Source organism: Equus asinus, chromosome 2, assembly GCF_041296235.1.
Source record: "Equus asinus isolate D_3611 breed Donkey chromosome 2, EquAss-T2T_v2, whole genome shotgun sequence".
Taxonomy (NCBI): Eukaryota; Metazoa; Chordata; class Mammalia; order Perissodactyla; family Equidae; genus Equus; species Equus asinus.
This window is the reverse complement of record NC_091791.1, coordinates 121,288,065-121,304,774: the sequence shown is the minus strand read 5'-3', so window position 1 is coordinate 121,304,774 and position 16,710 is coordinate 121,288,065. Positions and strand designations below refer to the sequence as shown.

The 16,710-nt window shown below is 38.7% G+C and overlaps 1 protein-coding gene across 1 annotated transcript in view; it reads left to right on the top strand.

Annotated features, from left to right (window-relative positions):
* The first annotated feature begins 241 nt into the window (after window positions 1-241).
* LOC123276011 (cytoplasmic FMR1-interacting protein 1-like) overlaps window positions 242-16,710 on the top strand; it is a 177,836-nt gene continuing 161,367 nt past the window's right edge. Inside the window, exons 1-7 of the mRNA XM_070497085.1 lie at window positions 242-350; window positions 2,419-2,472; window positions 2,808-2,916; window positions 10,330-10,426; window positions 10,838-10,917; window positions 11,295-11,430; window positions 15,922-16,039. The gene's annotated coding sequence lies outside the window, so the exon portion shown is untranslated. The remainder of the gene's footprint in view (window positions 351-2,418; window positions 2,473-2,807; window positions 2,917-10,329; window positions 10,427-10,837; window positions 10,918-11,294; window positions 11,431-15,921; window positions 16,040-16,710) is intronic.

Here is a 16,710-nt window from a genome sequence, read left to right as displayed (position 1 = left end):
AACCACCAACCAAGGTTAACCACAGACTACTATTAATGTTAATAATAACGGTTAGCCCTTTGAGGACACTGCTAAACTTAGATGAGACTGTAAAACGCACACCTAGGCCTCCAGCAAGGATCAGCGCCTAGGCTAAACGCGGCGGGAGCGCGAACTCTCGCGATAGCGGCTCCAGCTAGTGTGTAACGGCGGGAGAGCAGAGGCGTGGCGCGGCCGTGTTTGCTTTGGAGCCGGCTGCACCGACGGCAGGAGCAAGATGTGCGCGAGCTCGTGCGCCGTGTGGCGGGCCTACGGGACGAGGCGGACCCAGACTTTCAGCTCGCCCTGCACTTCGTCTTGTCCAATTTCAGGTGAGGGGCGCGGCGCCGGGGACAGGAAGGAGTCAGGCGGGGCCAGGAGCGCGGCCCGACCCTCGCAGAGCTCCTGCGCTCCCTGCTGCCGCCACAGCTCTGGGCCCCTCGTGCCACTGGGTCCCGACGCGGGGGACATGCGTGCTGAAGCAGCGGGTTGTGGGTCGTTGGAGGTCAGCCTCCGGCTTTGGAACCGAGTTCCTAGAGTGGGTCTGTCTGTCCTGGTCCCCGCCCCACCCACTGCCCCGAGGGCGGTACACAGAGCTCCACCTGTCTGAAGGGTTGGGTACGTGAAGTGTTAGAGCACAGTAATGATGACATCCTATTTAAAACCGTATTCTCACCGACTTCCTCACCCTGCTCGGGCCACCCCACGTCTCCCATACCCTGCTTTCCTCTTTCTTTTTCCAAAATGCATGGTGTCACACGTTGACAAACTTATCTGTTGTTCACTGTTTGTCTCCTCACCCCCACCTCCAAGTAGAATGCAAATTCTGCCAGGATCGGGGGTCTTGGTCTGTTTTGTTCATTTCTTATGCCAGCACCTGGAATAGTTCCTGGCACATGGAACTCTAAGCTACCAACAGTTTCTCATGTAATTAATTTTTAAGGATTTATTTAGTTTACACACTTAGGTGAAGTCAGAGCTCCCATTTTTGTTTATGAAAGATGTAAATTAGACAATACTGTTACGATTGTTGACTATAATGGAAGTATTACTAAAAGAATATTAGTGATAATAGTCTAATTTCAGTAGAAATCTTGAATAGGAAACAATTTTTAAAAAACTAATCTTGATTATCAAACTGAAGGATCATACGTAAAAATGCCTATTTGGTTTTTAATGAGAATAGACAATGAGTCTAAAAGCCCGCCTAGTTTCTGAAATAAACTCAGTTCTTAAATGTAACTTATAGCTATAACAGTACCTGCCTAAGTCATATAACACAGAGAAGTTTAAATGCTGTAACCCAAATAATTTGTTAATATTTCTAAATGGCGATAGGTAGGTAGACATCACCTTAGAGTTGGGAGTAACATTTTACACGTTAAAAAACTAAACTGTAATAAGTAAAGTGGTGTTCCACTCAGCCATTTACTGGGATAGAATTAGATAGATTATCTATTTATTAGTGTAATTTACTTTTAAGTACAGATTGTTGGCTTTGATACTAAAAAGTGGAAAATAAGAGTTGAGTGAACTATACTATAATTTTATGATGCTTTAGTCCATCGCAAAAAATGAACAATTCATGTTTGCGTTTTTAAAAGTTGTGAACATGTTTTAGACCCTAGAATTCAGAGATAAGTGAGATATAGCTTCTGTCCTTAAAGAAGGCAGACGAAAGTTAATTACATATGATGTAGAATAGTTCTGAACCCAAGGGCCTGGAGATAGAATTCGGATGTTATGAATTTGGACAAGAAAATAACTACACTAACCTCTAACTGAAAAGTAGCGTTTCCTTCAGTTAGGAAGGGAAGCAACAAGCAGTATTAGCTTACCTATGACTGTGTCACTGGTAGAAATGCGTATATTTCTAAGTATTGTCTACTGTTACTTTAATGGTAGTTATAGACCCACTGCTATATCTTGTTATTTAGTGCTTTAATGAAGAAATATGTCTGTTACTATATCACAAACTTTTAAAAATACTGTATTTCAGTATACTTGGTTTCCTTTGTATTTCATTTTATGATTTAAAAGCATTATTCTGAGAAGGGGTCCCTAGGCTTCACTGGGTTTCACTGTGGCAATAAACAGATTCAGAACCCCTGATATAGAATGTGCTCTGAACTTAGACACAGGGCGTTTTGGGAAGACAAAGGAGCCAGAGGATGGGATTGGGGAGGCTCAGGATGACCTGTGTCTTGCGGAAAGGGTACTTGAGCAGTCTCTGAGATGCAGTGCTGTTCGCCTTGACAGTAGAAGTGATGCAGGGAGAGAGATGCACTCCTGGAAACGTACAGCTGGGTATACGGGGTCTGGAGGGGTGTGGAGGGCTATGAGACTAATCTACTTAGCTGTATAACAAAATTGATAGAAGAACTACTTTTTTTCTTTTAGATTTCATCATTTCTTGGATGTCAACAGCCACAAGGTGGAAAAGACAATAGAAGGGTAAGTCAGCTTTATATGTATGTATAGATTCAGAAATTAATGTTTTCTTATAGGGTTTTCTTTTTTAAGATTTTATTTTTCCTTTTTTCTCCCCAAAGCCCCCCAGTACATAGTTGTATATTTTTAGTTGTGGGTCCTTCTAGTTGTGGCCTGTGGGATGCCGCCTCAGCATGGTTTCATGAGTGATGCCATGTCCGCACCCAGGATCCAAACCAGAGAAACCCTGGGCCACTGAAGCAGAGCACGCCAACTTAACCACTCGGCCATGGGGCCAGCCCCAGAATTTTTTTTATTAGTATAGCTTTATAACAGTAGATTTTTTAAATATATTTTAGAATTTATGAAAAATTCATCATTCACTCTGATCTCAGCAAAGCTGCTAGTTGGAAGAGATTAACTGAGGAATTTCTAAATGCATCACTTCCAAGCATAAAAGAAATAAAGGTATGCATTATATTGTGAGGTCTCTGTTGTGTATTTTACCATTTCCAATCTGATTATTTTCCATTTGTTTCTGTTAATATTTAAACATTGTGTTTTAGTGTTGTCTACTGGCTAGAGCAGAATCTCCTGGAAATTGACTTAAGTATTGCCATCAAACCCAGTGCGCCTCAGGCTTGTAGTGAAAGAAAAAACATGTTCTTATTTAATCATCTTCTCAGTCCCAACCTTACTATGGAAAATGAGATCAGAGATTGGGACAAATAATAGCACTGTCTAGCTATATTAAAATTTTTAAATGGCTATCATCATCAGCATATGGTAATAGTAACTACCTGTATAATACTTACTAGATGCCAGGTGCTGTTCCAAGCATTTTTATATTCAGTCATGGGTCCCCAAGACCACCCTTAGGCTTGATGATTTGCTGGAAGGATTCATAGAACACAAAAAAAGCTGCTATCCTCACTGTTATGGTTTATTACAGTGAAAGGATACAAACTTAAAATGAGCAAAGGGAAAGATGCATAGGGTGAAACCAGGCACAAACTTCCATATGTCCCTTTCCAGTGGAGTTGCATGGGGATGCCCTTAATTCCCCCAGTGACAACACATACAAAGTGTTGCCAACCAAAGAAACTCGCCTGAGCCAACAGAAGTGTTTTTGTTGGGGTTCAGTCACATGGACGTGCGCTGCCCTTGTGACTGACCTTAGCTCCTCAATCTCCAGCCCCACAGAGGTCAAACCGAGGACTTTGGCCGATGAAAACAAGCATTCACATAAGTCAAATTGTTAGCATAAACTCTGGTCAGGCTGTTACAGTGTGGCCCAAAGCCTCTGACATACAAAAGCACTATTCTCAGCAGGCTATTCCAAGGGCTCCGAGGTCATCTCTCAGGAGCCAGTCCAGGGCCATCTCCTTTGAGATGTTCAGGGTTTGGGCAACCCAGGCCTCTTGAGTTAACTGTTTATTGCACACTCATTTAATCTTCACAGTAACCTCTGTGGAGTATTCTATTATTGATAGGCTTTCCCTTTGTCTATGCTGTGGGGATTGATATCCTAAGGAAGAAAGCTTCAGATAATTTTTGAAACTGTCCATCAGTTTAAGGAAGGGCTATGAAGGTATTTCTAGAAAAGAGAGAGCTGCAGTGCTCTGAATTCATGCCCTAAGAATTAGAAACACACTTCGGAGGATTGTTCCTGCGAGGGCCATTTTGAAAGAAAAGGAGGCAGATCTTTCTTAGATCTCTGCTTGATTCATTTTATATAGCTTTGTGGGTAGACTGTAGAATTTAGTAATTAGACTCGATAGCACCATAGTACTAATAATAGAAATAGTGGCAAGCATTTTTAGAGCACTTACCACCTGTCAGGCACTGTTAGTCCCAAAAGACCATATTCAGTAGGTATTATTACTATGCTCATTTTGGTGAGGCAGATGCCTTTATCTCAGTTTCTTCTGTGCCAGTGAAAGTACCTATGTTGTGCAGAATAATTAGATGAAACAGTAAGAGTCACTTCTGATTCCTACTTTGACCTTTTCCTTGCCCTCTCCAGTCATTTTTCTGTACTTTTCCAGCTGTAGGACTCCCTGAACACAGTGGAACGACATGCCCTAGGTTTGCTGGGCCACTTGTTCTGTGCCCTGTACCTGCACTGCCCTTCCTTTCTCTCCTGCCTGAGGAATCTCATCCTTTATATTAAACTCAAGTATTGTCTCTATAGATAGTGTATTTCATTTTTATTATTATGTTTATTATTGCTTATTTCCTGTCTACCCCTTTAACATGTGAGTTTTACAAGTGTAAGGCTCTGTGTCTGACTCGTCCTCAGGCACCTGGAACAGACTAGACAGTATTTGTTGAAGAAATAAATCTGTGCAATCCTTTCCGCCTTGCTCTCCCTGTCTGTCCTTGGCTCCTGCCCCACTTACACAGGTGGAGTTGGTTGCCTTTTCTCCTTGCTGTGGCATCTTCAACACATCTGCTGTAGTGTAGCAGTAACTTCACACTTTTTTTTCAGCTTTATAGATATATAACTTTCATACCATAAAAATCCATCCATTGTGAATGTACAATTTACTGATTTATAGTTAATATGTAGTTATGCAACCGTAATCCAGTTTTAGAACATTTTCGTCACCACAGAAGTTTCCCTCAAGTCCTTCTACAGTCATTGCCTGCCCCACCCCAATGCCAGAAAACTACTGATCTGCTTGCTGTATTTATAAATTTGCCCTCGTGGACATTTCATATAAACGAGATCATATAATATGCATTTTTTGTGTCTGCGTCTTTCATGATATTTTTGAAGTTCCTCCACGTGGGGCATGTGCCTGTATTCTATTCCTTTTTATTGCTAAATGGTGTTGCATTGAATGGATATGCTGCATTTTGCTTTTTCACCAATGGATAACATTCGGGTTGTTGCCAGTTTTGGTTAGAATAATGAACTGCTACGAACATTCTCGTCCAAGCTTTGTGTGGACATCAGTCCTCACTCTTCGTAAATTTCGGGGAGTAGAGTTGCTGGTTTATGTGGTTAGCTTAGGTTTAACCTTTTAAAAAACTGCCAAATTATTTCCCAAAGTGGCTGTCTCACTTTATGTTCCCACTAGAAATGTATAAAGGATCCAGTTTCTCCACATCCTCACCTACACTTGTGATTGTCTTTTTGATTATAGGCATCCTAGAGAGCACGTAGTAATATCTCGTTGTGGTTTTGATTTACATCTCCCTAGTTCCTAATGATGTTGAGCATCTTGTCGTGTGCTTTTTTGCCATCTGTGTGTCTTCTGTGATGTCCATTCACATCTTTTACCCGTTTTCAAATTGGATTGCTTTTCTTATTGAGTCATCAGAGTTGTTTATATGTTCCTCATACAAGTTCTTCTTCAGAAAACTGATTTACAGATATTTTCCTCCAGTCCTCAGCTTGTCTTTTCATTTTCTTAGTGGTATTTTTTTTTGAAGCTCAAAAATGTTTCATTTAATGAAGTCCATTTTATCTATTTCTTTCTTTTATGACTCATGCTTTGGTTTCAAAAGAACTCTTTGCCTACCCCAAAACTATAAAGACTTTTCTCCTGGGTTTTCTTCTAGCAGTTTTAGCACTTCCCGTTAGATCTGTGATCCAATTTGATTTAATTGTTGTATATGTTGTGAGGAAAAGATCTAAGTTAATTTTTTTACTGAGGAATTTCCAGTTGTTCTGTCACCATTTGTTGAAAAGACTATTCTTTACCTATTAATTGTCTTGGCAACTTTTTCAAAAACAGATTTACTGTAAATCTAATGATTTCTTTCTGGACTCTCAATTGTTTCATTAATCTATATGCCTGTCCTTACACAAATACCACACTGTCTTTATTACTGTAGCTTTATAGTAAGTGTTGGAGTCAGATAATATAAGTCCGCCAACTTTTTCTTTTTCAAAATTTTTGTCTGTTCTAGACCCTTTGAATTTCCATGCATGTTTTAGGATCAGCTAAATTTCTGCAAAAAGCCTGCTGGAATTTTGGCAGGGATTGCATTAAATCTGTAGATCAGTTTGGGAAAGTAATGCCATCTGTTGGGTTGAACTGTCTTCCCCAGAAAGATATGTTCAAGTCCTATCCCCTGATGTCTGTGAATGTGACCTTATTATAGAGTCTTTGACAATGTAAACAAGTTGAAATGAAGTCAAACTGTATTAGGATGGGCCCTAATCCAGAGATCGGTGTCCTTATAAGAAAAGAGAAATTTGAACACAGGGAGAACACCATGCAGTGACAAAGGCAAGGTTGGAATGATGCAGCTGCAAGCCAAGGAACATCAAAGATTGCTAGCAGCCACCAGAAGCTAGGAAACATTCTTCTCTCAAGCCTTCAGAGGAAGCATGGACTGCCAGCACCTTGATCTGAGACTTCTAGCCTCCAGAACTGAGAGAGAATCCGTTCCTTTTGTTTTAAGCCACACAGTTTGTGGTATTTTGTTATGGCCACCCTAGAAAACTAATACACAATATTATCAATATTAAATCTTCTAATCCATGAATATGGACACTGTTTATTTAGATCATCTTAAATTTTTGTCAGCAGTTTTCTTTTTCCACATACAATCTTGCATTTCTTTTACATTTATTCCTAAACATTTTATTCTGTTTGGTCCTATTATGAATGGAATTGTCTTCTTAATTTCATTTGCAGTTTTCTTGTTGCTAGAATATAAAAATATAATTTATTTTTATATTGATCTTTGTTTACTTAGCCTTGCTAAGCTCATTTATTCCAGTAATTTTCTTCTGGAGTCCCTAGTATTTTCTACACTTAGGATCATTTCCTCTCTGAATAAAGACAATTTGACTTCTTCCTTTCCAGTGTGAAGTGTTTTCTGTGTGTTTGTTTTTGGGCTTGTTGCTCTGGCTAGGAGCTCCAGTACAATGCTGAATAGAAGTGAGTAGACGTCTTCGCCTTGTTTCCAGTCTTAGAGGGAAAGCTGCAGTTTTAACCATTAATTATGTTGTTAGTTGTTGCTTTTTCGTAGATGCTGTTTATCGGGTTGAGGATGTTCCCTTTTATTCCTAATCTGTTGAGAGTTTTTATCATGAATGAGTGTTGGATTTTGTCAAATCTCTTTCTGTGTCTTACAGATAATCATATTTTTTTTTGCCTTGAATTCTATTACTATAATGTGTTACTCAGCTCTGGCTGCCATAAGAAAATACCACAAACTGGGTGGCTTAAAAAGAAATTTATTCTCTCACAATTCTGGAGGCTGGGAGGTCTAAGATTGAGGTGCCAGCCCATTTGGCTGCTGGTGAGGACTCTCCTCCTGGCTCGTAGACAGCTGCTTTCTCCCTGTGTCCTCACATGACGGAGAGAGCTGTCTGGTGTCTCTTCCTGTCCCATCAGACCAGGTCTCTATCCTCATGACCTAATTACCTCCCAAAGGCCATATCTCCAAATACCATCACATTAGGGGTTAGAGTGTGAACATATTGATTTGAGGGGCACACAAACATTCAGTCCATAACATATGGTGTACTACATTAATGATTTTTGGATCGTAATCTGATTTATTTGTGTGTGGACTGAGAAGTACATTCACACTTAAGGCCACTTTCAAGACTGTCCTGGCTTATACTTTGTGTTGGCTCTCTTTCATCTTCTCTGCGCACGGAGTCAGGCTCCCTTGGCGAAGGATGGGTGGGTGGCTTGCGTCCACTCTAGTCTCTGCTGTGCACCTTACAGCCTCTAGTCAACCCAAGACATCTGGAGAGCTTAGCAAACCCCCTTTGGCTGTTTTGCATCCAGGAACTCCCTGATAAACCCTCAAACGTTCTGCTGGCCTGCTACTTGCCCCACACAGGCCTGCAACCACTAGCTCCCCCGCTCACTTGCCATTGCTGTTGCCCACCACTTTAACTGACAGCCGTCAGATTCAAGTGAGCCTCCTCTGACAAGAGGGCAGCAAGGCTGCTAGGTTTCACTTCCTGTCTAGCCCTTGTTGAACTGCTCCTCTGACAGAGGAGAGGGAAAAGGGAGATAGCTCTAGGCAAATACGTGACAAACTCATGCAATTCTCCCCTGAGGTCATTTTCGTGGATAAACGCTTCTCAGCACTTGTATGCCTGTGCTCCATCCAGAAATCCAGAGCACAGAAATGGTTGTCTTTGTCAGTCTTGTCCAGCTTTATTGTTACTTTTGAGGGAGAGGATTTGAAGACCACCTCCCTCCATTATGCCAGAACCGAGTCTCTAACCTCACTGTATTTTAATTTATAAATAGATAGAGATATATAGTATCCATAGGAGTTACTCAGTACGTAGCTGTTCATCATCCTCCGGGCTCTAAATGATATTTGGAGAAGGAGAGTTTGGGGTTGTTTGAAATTCTTGGAGAAATAAGCAAAGACTTTGGCATATGTATAAAACCCCACTGAAACTAGGAAATCTGTTTCTTTCTATCTTTAGATTTCAAAGAATGTGGAAGTGAAGTGATCTCTAAATTTGAGATTCAAGACCACCTCCGGTATAAATGCACAGCACATGGCACTGCCTCTTTCAACATATGTGTACATGTGTTCATTGGCTCTCCAGAGAGGAGCAGGGACTATGCAGAGCTTCAGGAGACAGACCAAAAAGGGGCATGTGACTAATGTGGAGAAAGAGTTCCAACTTTGTTGTAGCCTGTGTTTTTCAAAGGGTGGTGTATTGCTGGTTGACAGGCTATGTTTTGACCAGCAGTGCTGATTTGTAGTTGAGTGATAACCTCAGTTAATGAGTCCTCTAGGTGCCCGTTAGAGATGTTAGCGAAACATGAACAAGGTACAGGAATGGAGGAGTGGCATCATGCAGGTCCTCCTCCCATGACCAAATGCTGCTTTTGTGCACCTCCACACAGCTGCAGGGCAATGCCTTGGTCCAAGGGTTTAGAGCGTGCCTTTGCTTTTCCTCTCCCACCTCTTTCAGGGGCATATAGTTCTTCCAAGAAACAATCTGACATTAACAATTATTACTGAATAATAGATTTATATAGTGAGAGTTATTTTCTTCAAGTATTTACATTTTAGGCCACTTTGTGGAGTAAAAATTCTTTTCTTCGTTAAAGGAATGTCAGGTATTTCCAAGCAGGTGAGAAGTTATCCAAGAAAAGGACAGCTCCTTGCAGTCTTATTGGTGATACATTGCCTTCTCATTCCCAGGAAGTTGACTAGATGTCTGCGGTGTCCCTAGCATCATACTAGGTGGTAGGAATACAGAATAAACGAGAAATGATCATCACTGCCCAAAGAGTTACTTAATTATAATTATGATAAACACTAAAGACGTACATGAAGTACTGTAGAACATATAATGGAAGAGCTTATTGCTCTTTAGCCGTCAGAGACTTCCCTTCCCGTTCTTGAATTTAAGCTATCTCCTCTCTCCTTTCCAAGCATAGTTTATGACCTTTAGCACATTTGGGGTTTTTTTATTTTCTGGTAGCTTTTGAAATGTGATTTTTAAAATATGTTTTAAGTTTAAACCAAACTTAACAGTTGAAGAATAGTTGAAGAAACTCCTCTTCCCTTTGCTCAGTTTACCAGTTGGTATCCTTTCATCTAGAACAGTCCTCAGCCTTTCATTTTCTTGACTTTGACATTTTTAAGAGCACAAACCAGTTATTTGGTAGCTTGTCCCTCAATTTAGGTTTGTCTGACAATTCTTCATTATGATTCAGATACTGCATTTTTCACGGGTCCCTTGTGTGTACACATTTGAACTATAAAAAACGTTTAGAGATTAGGATTTATTTAGGTATAATTCATGTTTTCTCAAACCAGGAAAACAATTGACGTAACTGTCATCCAGTTATCTTTTCTTTACTCAGACTGGTTTAGAAAGCTCTCACCAACCTCAGTGACTCATATTCTTCACTTTTTGTTTTAAAGACAGATGCACATTACTCCATACTGTCACTTCTTCTGTGTCTGTCTGATTCTCCTTCAAACAGCAATTATGTGGAAACACCAAGAGATAAAGAAGTGGGTACGTTAACAAATGCTTTAATATATAACAAATAAAAGGGAAATTGGTTTTATTACTTATTTACTAGCATTAGATTTTCTAAAAAGTTGTAAAAATCTATGAAACTAAAATATTTGTTGCTTTAGATGGAATTGCAATTGCAAATTTTCATTTAAAACAAATTCTGACTTTGTAAGTTAAAGTATTTTCAGTTATATAAAGAGAAAAATCACCTTTCAAGATAAAAAATTAAAATTTAAAATGTATTAGGATATCGATTTATTGAGTGTTTCAGTATTTTTGTACTTGCATTTCTCAAATGCATTTTGAGTTTTGTTTGACTTTTTTCCTATAGTTTTGGGTTGGTTTGGTTTGGTTTGGTTTTTTACATATTTTTGATAAAGCTGATGAGATTTTTCTGTTACATTTTAGAAAAGAAAGATGATTTTGATTGGGGAAAATACTTGATGGAAGGTGAAGAAATTGACCTTGGTCCAAATGCAGACACACCAGTAAGTGCCAATATTAATACATGCCTTGTGATATAGATGATTTCTATGGGTCCTTCTGCCCTACTACAACTTAACTAAAACAGGAACACTCCACTAAACTAGAGTAGTTTCTTATGGAAGATTTATTAAAATCTTGTACCGAAGCATTAGTACTAGGAAGTTGGAGTGAATAAGTATCCCTGAAGGAGCTGTGAACCTTGGGATTTTTTGCCACCAAAAATAATTCCATCCTGTAATAGTAACTTTCAAGACATTTAGAAAAAAGTTTCATTTGGTATAGTTTTGGATTTTCTTCTGAAATTTTCTTAATCTTTTAATCTAAATAGCTCCAGTTGTTATACACTCAAAGAGTAAGGTGTTTTCCTTTTTTCGATCAGAATTGGTCTGAAGAAAGTGAAGGCGAAGATGATCAACAGCCCTTAAGCAGAGAGGACTCTGGGATTCAGGTGGACAGGACGCCTTTAGAAGCACAAGATCAAAACAGGAAACCAGGGCCTCGTGTCAACTGGAAAGGTGTGTGTTCTTGGATGCTGGCAGCATTCTCTAATAGAACTCTCTAGGAGGAAAGACACATTTTGAGAATGGTTCCATGTGATTTGAGATATCGGTAAGCTCTCCCATCCATATGAAACAAATCTTTTTAAACTATTAGTCGACCTTTCCTCTGTAGTGCCTAAGAAGTTGCACTATAAAATTAATGTTGTAAAGGGAGTTAGAGTATAATTTTGTTCTTTTTTTTATAGTTCTGAGAACTTTGTTAGTCCTAAATGTTTTAGTTTATTTTTTATTGGAGAATGATTGACTTTGCTAAAATTAGTAACTAAGTAAAAGGAAAAGATCTATACTATTTAATTTTAAGTTTGAATGTCTGCTTTTTCAGTTTTAGTGAAGAACTCTGAGTTGGTAGAATCCAGAAAGAGCTGGAAGCAGTGTTAGAAATTAGAACATCTAATCCTGCTTCTCCTTTTGCAGATAAGGAAACAAAGCCCTGGTTACAATGGTTTTGCTGTGGTCCTGCAACCATGAAGCTCACCTCAGAACCTGGGGTCTGTGACCAGGCCCTCTTCACTGTACTCGAACCTTGCCAAATGCACAAGATGTAGTTAAAGTTGACTTAATATCCTAATGATTTTCTGATTTTGTTTTCTCTTTCTTTTCTTTTTAATTCTCGAATTGGACTTTCAGGGCAGAGTGTTCAGAGCGTTTAGAGCACACTGTCATCACTAGTCTGTGCAGGGCCTTTTAGTTCAGTTTATTTCTTCTCTTATGCTCTTTCTGATTCTCACCCCCTTTCCCTTTCTCTCCCAGCCCCATTGCAGGCACCTGCTCTAATGTCTTTGCTATCTATGTTCTTACAAATGCTGAGTTCTTGTAAAACACGTTGTGTTGGTTGGTATCTTTTGTTTTTAATTACATACTGGTGTTATGCTATGTGTAAACTTTGTTCTGTTCCTCTTTTCATTTAACTGTTTTAAATCTGTCCATATCACCCTATGAGCATCTCTTCTCTCCCTCCTGACTGCTGCTTAGTGTTCTTCAGTTTGCAACACCACATTTCTATTATCACTTCCCTTGTGGACGGGCCCCGAGCTGCTGTCACCTGCTCTGCCTAGTGCCATGCCCATATATTTACCTGACCCACAGTCTCATCCCTACTTGATAAGATCCACCCGTCTGTGGGCCCCTGTGGTTTTCATTTCCATTTGTCTTGACTGCTCTGGCGAAATCCATTTGGTCCCTCAGGTGCCTCAGTCCTACCCCTTCTGTGAAGTGCTCATTGACCTCCTTTGCTTGTTTTCCTTCTGGGTTTCATGTCCTTCCTGCTCACCCCCACCCTTCAGCGTTCTTGGTATATCTAGATATTAATTCCTGGGCTTTAGACGTTGCAGTTATCTTCTGGTGAGTCACTTGACTATTAACATTTTTCATGATCTCCTTCGAACAGAATCTGTGATTTTTTAAAAACATTTTTTGTACTCAAACCTGTGAGTTTTTCATGATGTGATTAATATTTGGGTCTTGATATTTTTCCCTACAAAAGCATTCTCCTGTGTTTTCCTTCTGTTTGGTTTTTTTTTTTTTTTTTGAGGAAGATTAGCCCTGAGCTAACATCTGCCACCAATCCTCCTGTTTTTGCTGAGGAAGGCTGGCCCTGAGCTAACATCCATGCCCATCTTCCTCTACTCTAGATGCGGGATGCCTGCCACAGCATGGCTTGACAAGCGGTGCCGTGTCTGCACCCGGGATCTGAACTGGCGAACCCCGGGCTGCCAAAGCGGAACGTGCAAACTTAACCACTGCACCACCAGGCTGGCCCCTGTTTGCTTTATTTATTACCTTAGGTTTTGGTTTTTGGTGACCACCAGATCCTCTTTTTTCTTTTTGTTAAGCTCTATGGTAACTTTTATTACAGTATATTGTTACAATTGTTCTATTTTATTATTATTGTTGTTAATCTCATATTGTGCCTAACTTACAAATTAAACTTTATCATAGGTATGTATGTATAGGAAAAAACATAGTATGTACAAGGTTTGTTACTCTCCGTGGTTTCAGGCATCCGCTTGGGGTCTTGGAACATATTACCCTTGGATAAGAGGGGACTACTGTAGTATTTGTCCTTTTATGACTGGCTTGTTTCACTTAGCACAATGTCCTCAAAGTTCATCACTGTTATAGCAGGTGTCTTCAGAATTTCCTTCCTTTTTAAGGTTGAATACTATTTCATTGTTTGTACATACTACCACTAGGTCTACTTTTCTCTATGAAGTGAGATTAAAGGGTCCGGCTTATTTTTCTCCCATGTCGTGAGCTGATTTTCCAGCAGCATCTAGTGAATAGTTCCTTCTTTCTACATTGCTTTGTGGTTCTACCATTATTGTATCACAATATGTGTATTTATTTCTGAACATTCTATTCTCTTCCCTTACTGTGAGTTGCTGAGAAACAGGCTGTTTTTATTTACGTGGCTTTGTAATATGTCCCTACAGGTAGAAGGCAAGTTTCTTGCTCACCTCCATTACTCTTTTTCAAAATTGACTTAGCTATATGTGAAATTGTATTCTTCCATAGATATTTTAGAAGCAGTGTGATAAGTTCCTTTATAAAAATCCAGCTGAAATTTTTGTTGGAATTGCATTGGATCTATAGATTTAACTTAGGGAGATTTGACATCTTTACTATGAAAACATCTACATTTATTCTACTTTTTTGTCATACTAGATTTTGGAAATTTTCTTTATAAAGATCTTAAGTATTTTTTAATTTCTCTGTATGTTAATAGTTGTGAATGCTGTTTTTTTGCTTTGTTTGTTGCTGTTGTAAGCAAACACTCTTGGTTTTTGTACATTGTTCTTATGTGCAACATTGTTTTTTAAAAAAATTATTTTATTGAGGTTGTAATGGTTTATAACATTGTGTGATGTTCTCTATGTATCTGTTAAGTCCATCTGGTCTACGTTTTCATTTAAGGCCACTGTTTCCTTGTTGACTTTCTGTCTGGATGATCTGTCCATTGATATAAGTGGAGTGTTCAGGTCTCCTACTGTTATTGTATTGCTGTCAGCTTCTCCCTTTAGGTCTGTTAATATTTGCTTTATGTACTTTGGTTCTCCTGTGTTAGATGCATATATATTCATAAGTGTTATTTCCTCTGGATGGAACATTCCTTTTATCATTATATCCAACATTCTTTGTTTTTTGAGGAAGATTGGCTCTGAGCTAATATCTGTTACCAATCTTCCTCCTTTTTTTCCTTCTTTTGTTTTTTTCTCCCCAAAGCCCCAGTACATAGTTGTATATCCTAGTTCTAAGTCATTCCAGTTCTTCTATGTGGGAACCACCACAGCATAGCTCAATGAGTGGTGTGTAGGTCTGTGCCCAGGATCCAAACCAGCAAAGCCCAGGCTGCCAAAGTGGAGTGCACACATTTAACCACTCAGCCATGGGGCCAGCCCCCAACATTCTTTCTGAAGTCTCATATTAATTATAGTAGTTTGTTGATTCCATTGGATTTTTTGAATAGATGATCAGTCTCATCTGCAAATATTGACAATTTTGCCAGTTCTTATAGCTTTTATCTTCTTCATTATGTGTTAGCGACGTCTCTTTTCTGGCCAGCCCTCTAGTCTGCAGGGGAAGCAGTAGCAGTGGGAGTGGATTTCCTGGTATATGGGTTTCATCCTAAAAGGACTGACTCTGAAATTCCTCCATTAAGTGTGATGGTTTTTGGTATAGGTTCTGAGTATGCGGCCTTTATCAAATTAAGACAATTTCCTTCTATTCCTGTTTTTCTGGGAGTTTTTAAATCACAAATAAATATTAAACTTTATCAAATGCTAATCTTTATCTGTGAGATAATCCTATAATTTTACTCTATTACTATATTGACAGGTTTTCTGATAGTGAATCACCCTTGAATTCCTGTGCTAAACTTCCTTGATCTTCCTGCTATTTTTTACTTCATTATTGGATTGGATTAGCTGTTTTTTAATTTAGTATTTTCCATCTTTATTCTTTAGTGAATTACTTTTCCTATCGTGTCTTTATCTGGTTTTAGAAGCAAAATTATATTAGCCTCATAGAACGTTAGGCAGCTTTCCCTTTTTCTTGAACAACCTGTATAAGATATCTAATCCTTCAAACCCTGGTACTGGTTTGGGGGTGCTTAGGAACATCTCTGGTTACCCTTTTAATTTCTTTCATGATTATTGAACCATTCAAGTATACTGTTTGTGTCTTTTTATTCATGGGGTTATTTTAAAATTGAATAATATTTTTCTTTTTACTTTTTAGCCAATGGCATTTAATTGAATTTTGTATGTATCTCTCAATATTTATATGGTTTTAAATAAATGCTTATGTTTATAGACATTGCCAGGTAGCTTTTAAAGAGCTTTTTCAGTTGAATGTTTGAAAGGAACCGTTCAGTCCAGATATTGTGGCAAAGTTGATTGTGTTTTTTTGTTAGCTCTTATAACTTAAACTTATTAAATTTTCTTCCAGTAGATGAGCCAGATGCCCGAAGCTGGCTAGAACAGCATGTGATCCGTCAGTACTGGACAGCCAGGTCCTCGAGGTTTCCTCATAGTTTACATTTGCACTCCAATTTAGCAGCTGTCTGGTAAGAAGCTAAATTTTTCATTTGATGTGTTGATAGAAGAAACTTTGATGGTTTAATATTTGGTTTTGATTTGTGATTTAAATCAAGTACTTCCCTGAAATTTAAACTTGTTGAGTTTTTTAGCAATTCTAATTGAACACAGATTTTAATTATTTGAATATTTTTAAAATGAAATTATTTAGTTATAATCTGTCTTTTGACTTGTTATTTTCAAAGTGAATGGATTGGTATATATTAGGCCATTTATTTGATTTGTTTTAGTGCATTTATCGAAAAGATAGTTACTATTTTCCTGAAAACAGCAATACATGGTTTGAAACATTTGCCTAAATCAGCAATAAATGTAATAATTGGAATTGTTCTGAGAGTGCTTCTTTCAGAGTATTTCAGTTGACTTGTGAAAATGAACATGAGAGAGCATTTATTTATTTATTTCAATCTTTTTAAAAACATTTTTTTATTGAGGTTATGATAGTTTACAACATTGTGAAATTACAGTTGTACATTATTTTTTGTCAGTCATAGCTGCGCCCCTTCACCCTTTGTGCCCACCCCCGACTCCCCTTCCCCCTGGTAACCACTAATCTGTTCTCTTTGTCCATGTGTTTATTTTCCACATCTGAGAGAAATCATACTGAGTTTGTCTTTCTCTATCTGTGTTGTTTCACTTA